General features: G+C 32.7%; 1 pseudogene; it reads left to right on the top strand.

Annotated features, from left to right (window-relative positions):
• Nucleotides 1-5,102: 5,102 nt before the first annotated feature.
• Nucleotides 5,103-5,173, top strand: LOC123243529 (annotated as a pseudogene).
• Nucleotides 5,174-11,918: the final 6,745 nt, after the last annotated feature.

The raw sequence follows: 11,918 nt of genomic DNA, 5'->3' as shown, positions 1-11,918 counted from the left end.
GGAAAGGGACAAGTTCCATGCCAGGCTGAAGAAACCCAGGCTTGGGGAAAATAATGAACATGTAAACTAAAGAACAATTGTGAAAAGAATAAATGTTTGGAATAATGAGCTATGGTGAATGTTACCTAAAAAAATGTCTGTAGAACAGCCATAAAATTTGCAGAGGATTCTAATTTTAATAGCATGGATAATAAATCAAGATAAAACGTAAATAAGAACTGGGAAAAGAAAAACTAATTGTCTCATAAAGTCTATTTGTGTTCTGCTTTTCAAATGAAATCCTATTTGCCAATCAAATATTTCTCTCAGTTTCCTGTAGGCGTAAAATACTATGGATACCATTTCATATGTGTGGTGATTAAAAATGATCCTGGTCTCTGTAGAACAAAGGATTTTTATATTTTATTTCAAAATTTTCCATTCTTTTAGAGAAAAATATTCAACAAGTAAAAAGCAAAATGATACATTAGTTTTGAAGAGCTTAAGTGTTTCATTCTGTGACTTTTCACAAGTGCAAACTGTCCATCATTCTATTGCCATTCTATGCCAACTGGCCTGCTGCTACTTCTGCTTTAATTTGTGGTAACATCCCCTTTACTCTTTTGTTACAGAATGATACATCCACCAGGAGCAAACTGAACTTTTTGTGATTAGTATATAACAATGAAAATAAAAATAAACTATTTTCTCATCATCTATATTTCCCTTCTGGTTTTCAAAGATTTTTGTTTCACAAAAGATAAATACTGGAAAAATATAGAACAATATGAAGGGCATTTTTTATTGAAAGAGATAAGTGGACTATTTTTCTCACTAATCTAATATTTTATCAAGTAACTGATCATTGCATTTTGTAAATGTGTTCCCTATATATGACAAAGATGTAATTGTTAGATATGGAGATACGTAAGGAAATTATTTTGGATCCCCACACACGATATTGATTTTTTTGAATTCTTGCAATTCATATAAATTAGGAAAAATTGCTATAGCCTCTTTAGAAGACAGCGTGGTTGTAATATAAAATGTCTTATGTTGGGTAGAGTGTAAGACTTGTAATCCAAACATGGAAATAGGTTTTGAACAATGACACATGTTCAATCCCAGTGGAACTGCTTGTCAGCTCCAGGAGGGGAGGAGGAAAATGCAGGGAGGGAAGGAGGGAATCATGTAACTATGTAAAAATATTCTAAAAAAAAAAAAGAAAAAAGACATGTAGTCAGGAAAATCTGGATTCAAATTTTACCTCAAATATTTACTGTGTAACTTTGGGAAAGGCATTTAAACTTAGTCTGAGTTTCCTTATCTGTATAATGGGGATGATAATAACACCTCATAGAGAATGATGAAATTATGTAACAGTAATTTCAAACCTTAAATGTATAAATATCAAATAATAATTATTTTATTTCTTGTTGAAAGCTTTTCAAATAGGTTCAAGTAGAAACAATTCTGGATAAGTAAGTAGTTCACTATCATACTTTAAAATTTAATGCTCTACTAACTATTGTGCAAGTGGATACAATACCTTTTTTAGGTTTAAAAACATTATGATTTAAATTAATCTTTCATTATTTAACTTCAAACATCTTTTGTACAACTGAATTATTAGCATATAAGGAAGAAGCAATAATATTTATGTCATTAACTTAACACATATCCTGTGTCTTCTTTAATGATACCATTCCAAAACAGCTTATTGTTGAATTTGGGAGAAGAATATTCCAAGCTCTATATCTGTATTATGAGAATTTTTCATTTCTCAGTCTGTGAAAATCAGCGAGCAGTTGATATAAAATTCTAGCCATCACATAATCTCTTATTAGGCATTAAATAGGTTTTTTATACAATTTGTTTTGATACATCATATCGTGTTTACCATTTTCTTTTATAAATCTACACAGATCAAGAAGTCCTAGATGTTTAAAGATTATTCTTCAATAATTTTTATGTCAGTGCACTGCTCCTAAATAGCTATGATAACTCTTCCATTTCCATAAGTAAACAAGTATGACTTTGGCTTTTGTTAAATGTTTATTAAGATTTTATTGGTTTGAGTTCATATGGATGTTGCCTTGGAGATCCTTTTGACTTCATTCTTGGAATTTAGTCATGTCATGAACTGGAGTTAATAGACATTTGGCTAATTTGACAATGTTTGACATATTTTCTTTTAAAAAAATGTATATAAGTTTTTTCCCATGGTTCAATGATTCATATTCTTTTCCTGCCCTTTTCCCTCCCCTCATCCAAAGCTGATAAGCAATTCTACATTTTATTCATTTTTGTAATAATATTTTAAAAACCCAATCCCCACATCTAATACCCATATAAACAAGAGAAAAATCAAATGTTTCCTTCTACATTTTTGCTCCCACAGTTCTTTCTCTTGATATGGGTAGCATTATTTCTCATAAGTCCCTTGGGATTGTCCTGGATCATTGCAAGGTTTACATATGATCATCCCACAATGTTTTAGTCTCTGTGTACAATTGTTCTCTTGGTTCTGCGCATTTTACTCTGAATCAGTTCATGGAGGTATTTCCAGCTCATATGAAAATCAAGCAGTTTATCATTCCTTATTGCACAGTAGTATTATATCACCATCATATGGCATAATTTATTCAGCCATTCCCCAATTGAGGGGCATCCCATCATTTTCAAATTTTTTTGCCACCATAAAAAGTGCATGTATGAATATTTTTGCTTTCCAACATTTATTATTTTCCTTTACTTTCTTTTTGGTCTAATAGCTGGCTGTGAGGTGATAGCTCAGGATAGTTTTGATTTTCATTTCTCTAGTTGGGAGAGATATAGAATACATTTTCATGTGATTATTGATAGTTTTGATTTCTTCAACTGAAAACTCCCTATTTATATCCTTTGACTATTTATCAATTGGGAAATGGCTTGATTTCTTATACATTTGACTTAGTTCCCTATATATTTGAGAAATTAGATCTTTGTCAGATAATTTTGTTATAAAAATGTTGTCCTAGGTTTTTGCTCCCCTTCTAATTTTGGATGCATTGGTTTTCTTTGTTATAAAAACTTTGAAATCTGATATAATCAAAGCCATTAATTTTACATTTTTTAATATTTTCTATCTCTTGATTAGTCTTAAATTCCTTACTATTCCCATAGATCTGAAAGGTATACTATTCTATGTCCACCAAATTTATTTATGATTTCACTCTATGTATTTAAGTCATTTACACAATTTGAATTTACCTTGGCATAGAGTATAAGATGTTTATCTAAACTTAATTTTTTCCATACTGTTTTCTAATTTTCAAATAGTGAGTTCTTGTTAAAAAAAACTAGGATCTTTGGATTTATAAACCCTAGGTTACTGAGCACATTTACCCCTAGACTATTCCACTGATTCACCCTTCTATCTCTTAGCCAGTACCATACAGTTTTGATGATCATTGCTTTGTAGTATACTTTAAGATCTGGAACTGTTAGGCCTCCATCTTTCATTTTTTTTATTAGTTCCCTTTATATTTTTGATATTTTTTCTTCCAGATTAACTTTGCTATATTTTTTCTAATTCTATATAAAAGTGTTTCATTAGTTTGATAGGTATAGCACTGAATAAGTAAATGAGTTTAGGTTGGATTGTCATTTTTTTTTATACTAGCTCATCCTACCCATGAACAATTAATATTTTCCCAATTGTTTAGATCTAGTTTTATTTGTGAGAAAAGTGTTTTGTATTTCTGTTCATGTAGGTCTTGAATTTGTCTTGGCAGATATTTGATTTTGTCTAGAGCAGTGATGGGTAAACAACAGCCCCCTGGGCCAGATGGGGCCCAGTGAAATGTTCTAACCCCTGGGCGACATTATTCCTAATCTGATGAATACAATGAGTAGGATACAATACAATGAAACTTCAAAAGAGTTGCCTTAGAATCAGACTGACAGATAAGCATTTCCTTTCCTTTGGCCCACTCTTTAAAAAGTTTGCCCATCATTGATCTAGAGTGATTTTAAATGGAGTTTCTCTTTCTAACTCCTGATGCTGATTTTTGCTGAAAATATATAAAAATGCTCATGATTTAGTTGGGTTTATTTTGTATCTTGCAACTTTGCTGAAATTATTAATTATTTCTACTAGCCTTTTAGCTGATTTTCTAGGATTCTTTAAGTAAACTATCATATCATCTGCAAAGAGTGATAGTCTAGTCTCCTCATTGCCTATTTTAATACCTTCAATTTATTTTTCTTCTCTAATTGCTACCGCTAGCATTTATAATACAATATTAAACAATAGTGGTGATATTGAGCATCCTTGCTTTACTCCTGATTTTACTGGGAAGGCCTGTAACTTATCCCCTTTGCAGATGATACTTGCTTATGATTTTAAATAAATACTGTTAATTATTTTTAGGAAAGAACCTTCTATCTCTATACTTTCTGGTGTTTTTAATAGGAATTGGTGTTATAATTTGTCCAAGCCAATTTTTGCATCTATTGAGATAATCATATGATTTCTATTAGTATGGTTATTGATAGGGTCAATTATGTGGATGGTTTTCCTAATGTTAAACCATCCTTGAATTCCTGGTATAAATCCCACCTGGTCATAGTGAATAATCTTGTGATGACTTGCTATAGTCTCTTTGCCAGTATTTTATTTAAGATTTTTGTGTCTATATTCATTAAAGAGGTTGGTCTGTAGTTTTGGTTTTTTTTTTGTTTTTTTTCACTACTTTTGGGTTGCCTGGCTTGGGAATCAGTGCCATATTTGTGTCATAAAAAGAATTTGTTACGATTCATTTTTTGCTAATTTTTTTCAAATAGTATTGGGATTAATTGTTAATTGAATATTATAATTCATTTGTGAATCCATCTGACCCTGGGATTTTTTTAGGGACTTCCTTTATGGCTTGTTCAATTTCTTTTTCTGAGATGGGATTATTTAAGTATTCTATTTCTTCTTTCATTAATCTAGCCATTTTATGTTTTGAATATATTCAACCCTTTCACCTAGAACATCCTATTTAATGTCACATAATTGGGCAAAATAGTTCTTAAAGATTACTTTAATTTCTTCTTCATTAGAAGTGAGATCACCCTTTTTATTTTTAATATTGATAATCACTTCTTGGCCTTTTGGCTAAGATCAAGTGTAGTATTTTAATATTGATAATTTGATTCTCTTCTTTCTTTTTGTTTAGATTTACCAGTATTTTTTCCATTTTATTTGTTTCTTTAAAGTACCAACTCCTTGACTTTTTAAAAATTTATTATTTCAATAGTTCTTTTACTTTCAATTTTATTAATTTATCCTTTGATTTTTTAGGATTTACAATTTGTTTTTTAATATTTAAACATGTATTTAGAATATTTTTCCATGGTTACATGACTTATGATTTTTCCCATCCCTCCTTGCTCCCCCCTACCTGGAGCTTACAAGTAATTCCACTGGGTTATACATGTATCATTGTTCAAAACCTATTTCCATATTATTCATATTTGCAATAGAGTGATCTTTTAACATCAAAACCCCAATCATATCCCCATCTAACCACACGATTGATCACATGTTTTTCTGAGTTGTTGTTCCCACAGTTCTTTCTCTGGATATGAATAGCATTCTTTCTCCTAAATTCCTGTGGATTGTCCTGGATCATTGCATTGCTGCTAGTAGAAAGGACTTTTATATTTGGTTGTAGCATAACATATCAGCTTCTGTGTACAATATTCTCCTGGTTCTGCTATTTTTGCTCTGCATCAATTCCTGGAAGTCTTTCCTATTAACATGGAATTCCTCCAGTTCATTATTCCTTTCAGCCCAATAGTATTCCATCACCATCAGATGCCACAATTTGTTTAGCCATTCCCCAATCGATGGGCACTCCTTCATTTTCCAATTTTTCAATACCACAAAGAGCATGGCTAAAAATATTTATGTACAAGTATTTTTCCATTTTATCTCTTTGGAGTACAAACCCAGTAATGCTATGACTGGATCAAAAAGCAAGCATTCTTTTAAAACTCTTTGCACATAATTCCAAATTGTCCTCCAGAATGGTTAGATTAATTCACAAATACGCCAACAGTGTATTAGTGTCCCTATTTTGTCACATCTCCTCCAACATACATCACTTTTCTTTGCTGTGATATTGACCATACAATTCAGTTTTTAATCTGGGGGTTTTTAATTTGTTCTTTTTCTAATTGTTTTACATTGCAAGCCCCATTAATTGATCTTCTCCTTCTCTATTATGTTGATATAGGCACTTAGGGATATACATTTTTCCTTGTGTACTGCTTTGGGTGTATCCCTTTGATTTTGATATGTTGTTTTCCTAGTTTTCATTCTCTTCAATGAAATCAGTAATTGTTTCTTTGATGCGTTTTATGACCCACTAGTTATGAAGAAGTAGGTTATTTTCTTTCTATCTAATATTAAATTTGCCTCTCCATGATCACTTACTAAATATAATTTTTATTGCATTATGATCTGAAAATTTTGTCTTTATTATTTCTGCCTTTCTGCATTTGTTTGCAATGTTTTATGCCCTAGTAGATGGTCAGTATTTATATGTGTACCATATGGTATTGAAAAGAAGCTGTATTCCATTTTTTTCACTATTCAGTTTTCTCTAGATATCTATTAGCTCTATTTTTTCTAGCATTTCATTCACTTCCATTACTTCTTTCTTATTTTTTTGGGTTCAATTTATCTAGTTCTGATAGGGGAAGGTTTAGGGCCCCTCACTATTATGGCTTTACTATTTATTTCTTCCTTAAGCTTCTTTAGGTTCTCTTTTAGAAATCTGGATGCTATGTCATTTGGTGCATAAATATTTATTAATGTTTTAATTATTTTATGTTTTAACATATTAATTATATGTTATTAATTAACTGCATTGTTTATAGTGCCCTTTAGCAAAATGTAATTTCCTTCCTTATATCTTTTAATGAGATCATTTTCTACTTTAGCTATGTGTGATATTTACTACTCCTGCTTTTTTTTTACTTTAGATGTTGCATAATATATATTTGCTCTCACCTTTTACCTTGAATCTGTGTGTGTTACCTGCCTCAAATGTGTTTCTTATAAGCAACATATATTAGGATTCTGGTTTTTAATCCACTTTGCTATTTGCTTCTGCTTTTTGAGTTGATCCCATTCAGATTTAGATTCATGATTTCTAAATGTGTATTTCCCTCCATCTTATTTTTCCCTTTTCATCTAGCTCTATTCCCTTTCACCTCACCAATGGTTTGTTCTTAATCACTCCTCAACTGCTCCCTCCCTCCAATTACTTCCTTCTTCCATTGTCTTATTCCTCTTTTAATTCTCTGTATCATAAAATAGAATTCTATGCCCCGATGATCATACTTGTTTTTCCCTCTTTGAGCCAGTTACACTGAGATTAAAGTTTCAGGAATGCTTGGAATCTTCTATCTTATTGAACATCAGTTTTTCCTCCAAAAGAATGTATAGTGATCCCTCATCTTTTGAAGTAGTTATGTTCCAGAGACTTCTATGAGAGGGGAAAATCCTCAAAATAGGGGCATTTTATATACATATATATGAAACTTAATAAACCCTTCCCACTCTCCTACAAACCTTTTCTACAGTCTTATTAACCTTTCCCACATCTTCATATGCTCTTAAATACTCTCTAAACATATGGGCACAGTGCAGGTGAGCAACCAGACAGATGCTACAGTCACTGAATCAATCAGTACCTAGGATACAGAACACAGGACTGCAGTTGGTCTCCTTTTATTCCATAGACCAATAGTGTGCTGTGTGCATTCTCACATTGGAAAACTTGCATGAGTGGTAGCAATTTACTGCATTTCCACGGTGAATATGTGGTATACGAATACCAATAATATGATATTTATTGGCAAAATCCTGAGATAAAGCAAAAACTCTGTGACACAGAATAAGATATCTTCTTTAAAAAACTGCATGATATAGTGAAGCCATGATGAATTAATTGCAATATAGTGAGGTACAACTGTACTCAGTTTTGCTAGATAGGTGACTCAGGGTTGTAAACCTACATCTTTTGCCTTGTTGAATATCATATTACATGCCTTCCTATCCTTTAATGTAGAAGCTGCTAGGTCCTGTGTGATCCTGATTATAATTCCATGGTATTTGAATTGTTTCTTTCTAGCTTCTTGCAGTATTTTCTTCTTGACTTGGTGGCTCTTGAATTTAGCGATTATATTCCTGGAAGTTGTCATTTGAGGATTTCTTTCTAGAGGTGATCAGTGAATTCTTTTAATTTCAATTTTATTTTCTTATTTGAGGATATCTGGGCAATTTTATTTGATAATTTCTTGTATTATGTTGTCTGAGCCTTTTTTTAAATCATGACTTTCAGGTAATCTCATAATTCTTAAATTGTTTCTCCTGGTTCTATTTTCTAGGTCAGTTATTTTTCATGTTTTCTTCTGTTTTTTTTTTCATTCTTTTGATTTTTTTTATTGTTTCTTGATTTCTGATTAAATCAATGCCTGATTTTTCTTCATCAACTTTTGGTTTTCCTTTTACATTTCTTCCATTTCTTTCCCAACTTTTCCTCTGCATCTCTTAGTTGGTGTTTAAAGTATTTTTTGAAGTGTTCTAGGATCTGTGTCTAATCCATATTTTTCTTTTGGACTTTGTGTGTGTTTGCTTTGCTTTCTTAGTCCCTTTCTATGTCTGTACCTTACTCTTTATCCTCACAAAAATTCTTTAGAGTTAGGTTCTTTGTTTGTTTTCTCATTTTCCTAATTTTTTTATAGGGAGGCTCTGTCTTCTGGAAGGTTAGAGTACTGTCTTAAACTTCAGTTCTTCCTTTATGCTACCTTTAGTTTATTTTCTGAATTTCTGCAAATTTTAGTTCTTAGGAGATGGTATGATTGCCTGAGGGATGGGAACTCTAAGGCCCTCCTCCCACTGTATTTTCAATTAATCCTTGAGATGCTGATAGCATAAAGACTTTCCTCAGGTTTGTGCATAAGCTTTTGATCTTACTATGAATTTGAGTAGGTCAGGGGCTGCTCAGATTCTAGCCCTGGCTTCAGGTACAATTTTTTGGTCTCACTGTGTACTTGATCCAATCAGGCACACAGTTAATTACCCTGGCATGGCATGGAGTTCTGGTCTGAGGCCCTGGCAAAAAGATCTGGACCCCCCTCTTGGTTCAATCAACTACCAGAAACTGGGATCTATGTCATCACAGTCCCAGATTGGGACTCATGGCTTATTTTTGGGCCCACATAGATCAGCTTACTTCAGCACAGACTGCCCTGGGATGGGATCCTTGATATCACCACAGGTTCAAATCTGAAGAAGTATGTGTTGACTTGAAACTCTATTTGCCCAGGCAGGGTCTCAAGTTCTGAATGTTTGCTTGGGTTCATGTTCTGAAACTAGCATGGCAGATGTGGGATGGGGAATGTGGCTTGCTCTTGGCTTGTTCTTCACTTGCTGACTGTGCTCCCTTCTCATCCAAGTACCCCAGATGTCCTCTGCCTGCCTTTTGTCTTTCTTTTCTTAAAAGTTGTTTTTCTCTGTCTCCTTGTTTGTTCTTTCACTCCTTTATTATTTTTGTGGAATTATTTTAATATTGGTTGTAGGGGATTCTGATGGAGACCTTGAGTTTCCCTGCTCTATTCTGCTATCTTGGCTCCTCTGATGACATATTTTCAACTTTTCCTGCTATTCAGTGAACTGATATCTGTATCAAAACTATTGCTGAAGGATTTTTATCTACTTATCATGTGTCGTAAGAATATCTATTCATTCTTTTCCTCCTTTTTGAGTAATTATTGGGTAACTATAGTTGCTTTTGGATGATGGGCTCTGGATTTTGTGAGCATTCTCTAAGTTTTATTATAATGATTCTTTTTTACATTTCTCAAGTTATATGATGAAATTAGTATTTGTATAATTAGATTTTTTTCTAATTTGTATAATTAGAATTTTCTCCGCAGAACCCTCTTTCCCAGCTTCCCATTTTCCTTCTCACATTATATGCTTACACTTTGAAGATAAAGTTGTGAGTGTAGCTCTGTCCTCTCTCTCTGCTCCTGGGAAGGTAGTTGTGGATGTTGGGTAAGAGCCAGACAGGAGAATTTTACTCACATGCTTTTACTTAGGTTTTATACCTTTGTTCTATTATTTCTCCTACTTCAAGTGATTACTAATCAATATTATGAAATATAATACTTGGAGTTATTGATATTAATTTTAAATCTTACATATTGCATAGGCATTAACTAATATAAATATACCTTTTCCAGTTCATCATTGATTCTGCAATGTCTACAAGTTTATTAACATTTTCAGTGATAGTTTTCAACTGTATATTTTTGTATTTAATTTGTCTTACCTAGAAGAGACTAGAATATTTGTACTTTAAATATTGCATTCATCCATTGGTTCACTATGATCTCTAGATTCAACCTGGAAATCTTCAAATTTATCATACATTGCTACATAATAAGCAATATATAATTAAACACAAATAATATTATGTTGCTAATGTAGTGTTTCACAAAATGAAGGAGATATTTAAATTGTTTCAGTGAATCCACATAGCTTTGTATCATTCATAGAAATCAAGTGAAAACAATATATTTTGGTTAATTTTCATATTCATTTTGGAAGCCAAAATTAATTATTAGAATACATAACCATGGTTTAAGGACTGGCAGAGTCATAATGAACTTCAGCTTTCTTTCTGAAAAAAGCCATATTTTATATCAATTGTTGTTGAAATTATGATTTGTTCAATGCTTTAAAGAAATGAGTTTTCTTCTTAGACACAATCTATGTGTAGAAAGTAGAAGACAAGATGAATTCAAACCTTAATCAAATGTTTATTATAATGGACCATGGCTCTGTAAATGTTATGGTATTTTTTTGTATTTTAGCTTGATAATTATTGAACTGATAATGACTTGTCCCGTTTAACTCTGATATTTTTCTGATTTGCACTTTTTAGTTGAATAAATATTTTGTTTTCTTATGTTTACAAATCAATGTATGTGTGATTTAAGCTATGAATGCTTCATTTAAAGTACCTAACTGTATAATGCACTTTTATTGGTTTGTGGATGTCTCTATTCTTAATTTTCAGTAAAAGTCATATGACAACATCTTTTTTTTTTAAACCCTTGTACTTCGGTGTATTGTCTCATAGGTGGAAGATTGGTAAGGGTGGGCAATGGGGGTCAAGTGACTTGCCCAGGGTCACACGGCTGGGAAGTGGCTGAGGCCAGACAACATCTTTTAAGAAAATTGGAGGGTAATAATCCAGGTGATTTCAATCCTAGGGTAAAGGTTGCAACCATAACAGAATTAATTGATAACAGAGCAGGAAGCACAGCTCCTTTCAGCCTCCAACCTTCACCTTTACCTTCAGCTTCCATTGCCAGCTGAGGAAAATCTGACAGCAGGGCTCATTAATACTCCATCAGCCATGAGGGAGCAGCTGGGTAGTTCAGTGGATTGAGAGTCAGGCCTAGAGACGGGAGGTCCTAGGTTCAAATCCGGCCTTAGACACTTCCCAGCTGTGTTACCCTGGGCAAGTCACTTGACCCCATTTCCCACCCTTACCACTCTTCCACCTACGAGCCAATACACAGAAGTTAAGGGTTTAAAAAAATACTCCATCAGCCTAATCTAGTCAATCAGCAGACCAGAGAAGAAGCAATTTCAGGACAGAATAGCTCATAACCACAGATGGAGAAAATAATTAGAGGAGTAAGATTACAGTCAATGACATGGGGTAAAGAAGGAAAAAATATGAGTAAACAACAGAAAAAGAAAAAAGAAATTATAATTGACTGATTCTATCAAGATAATGAACAAAGAGGAAATGGAACAGAGGAGGACAAAGGAACACCAAGCAAAAAGACAGAAACTCCAGAGAATTGGATTTGGGCTTTGG

This window comes from Gracilinanus agilis, chromosome 3 (genome assembly GCF_016433145.1).
Source record: "Gracilinanus agilis isolate LMUSP501 chromosome 3, AgileGrace, whole genome shotgun sequence".
NCBI lineage: Eukaryota > Metazoa > Chordata > Mammalia > Didelphimorphia > Didelphidae > Gracilinanus > Gracilinanus agilis.
Note: the sequence above shows the minus strand (reverse complement) of the source record. Positions and strands in the feature narration are given on the sequence as shown.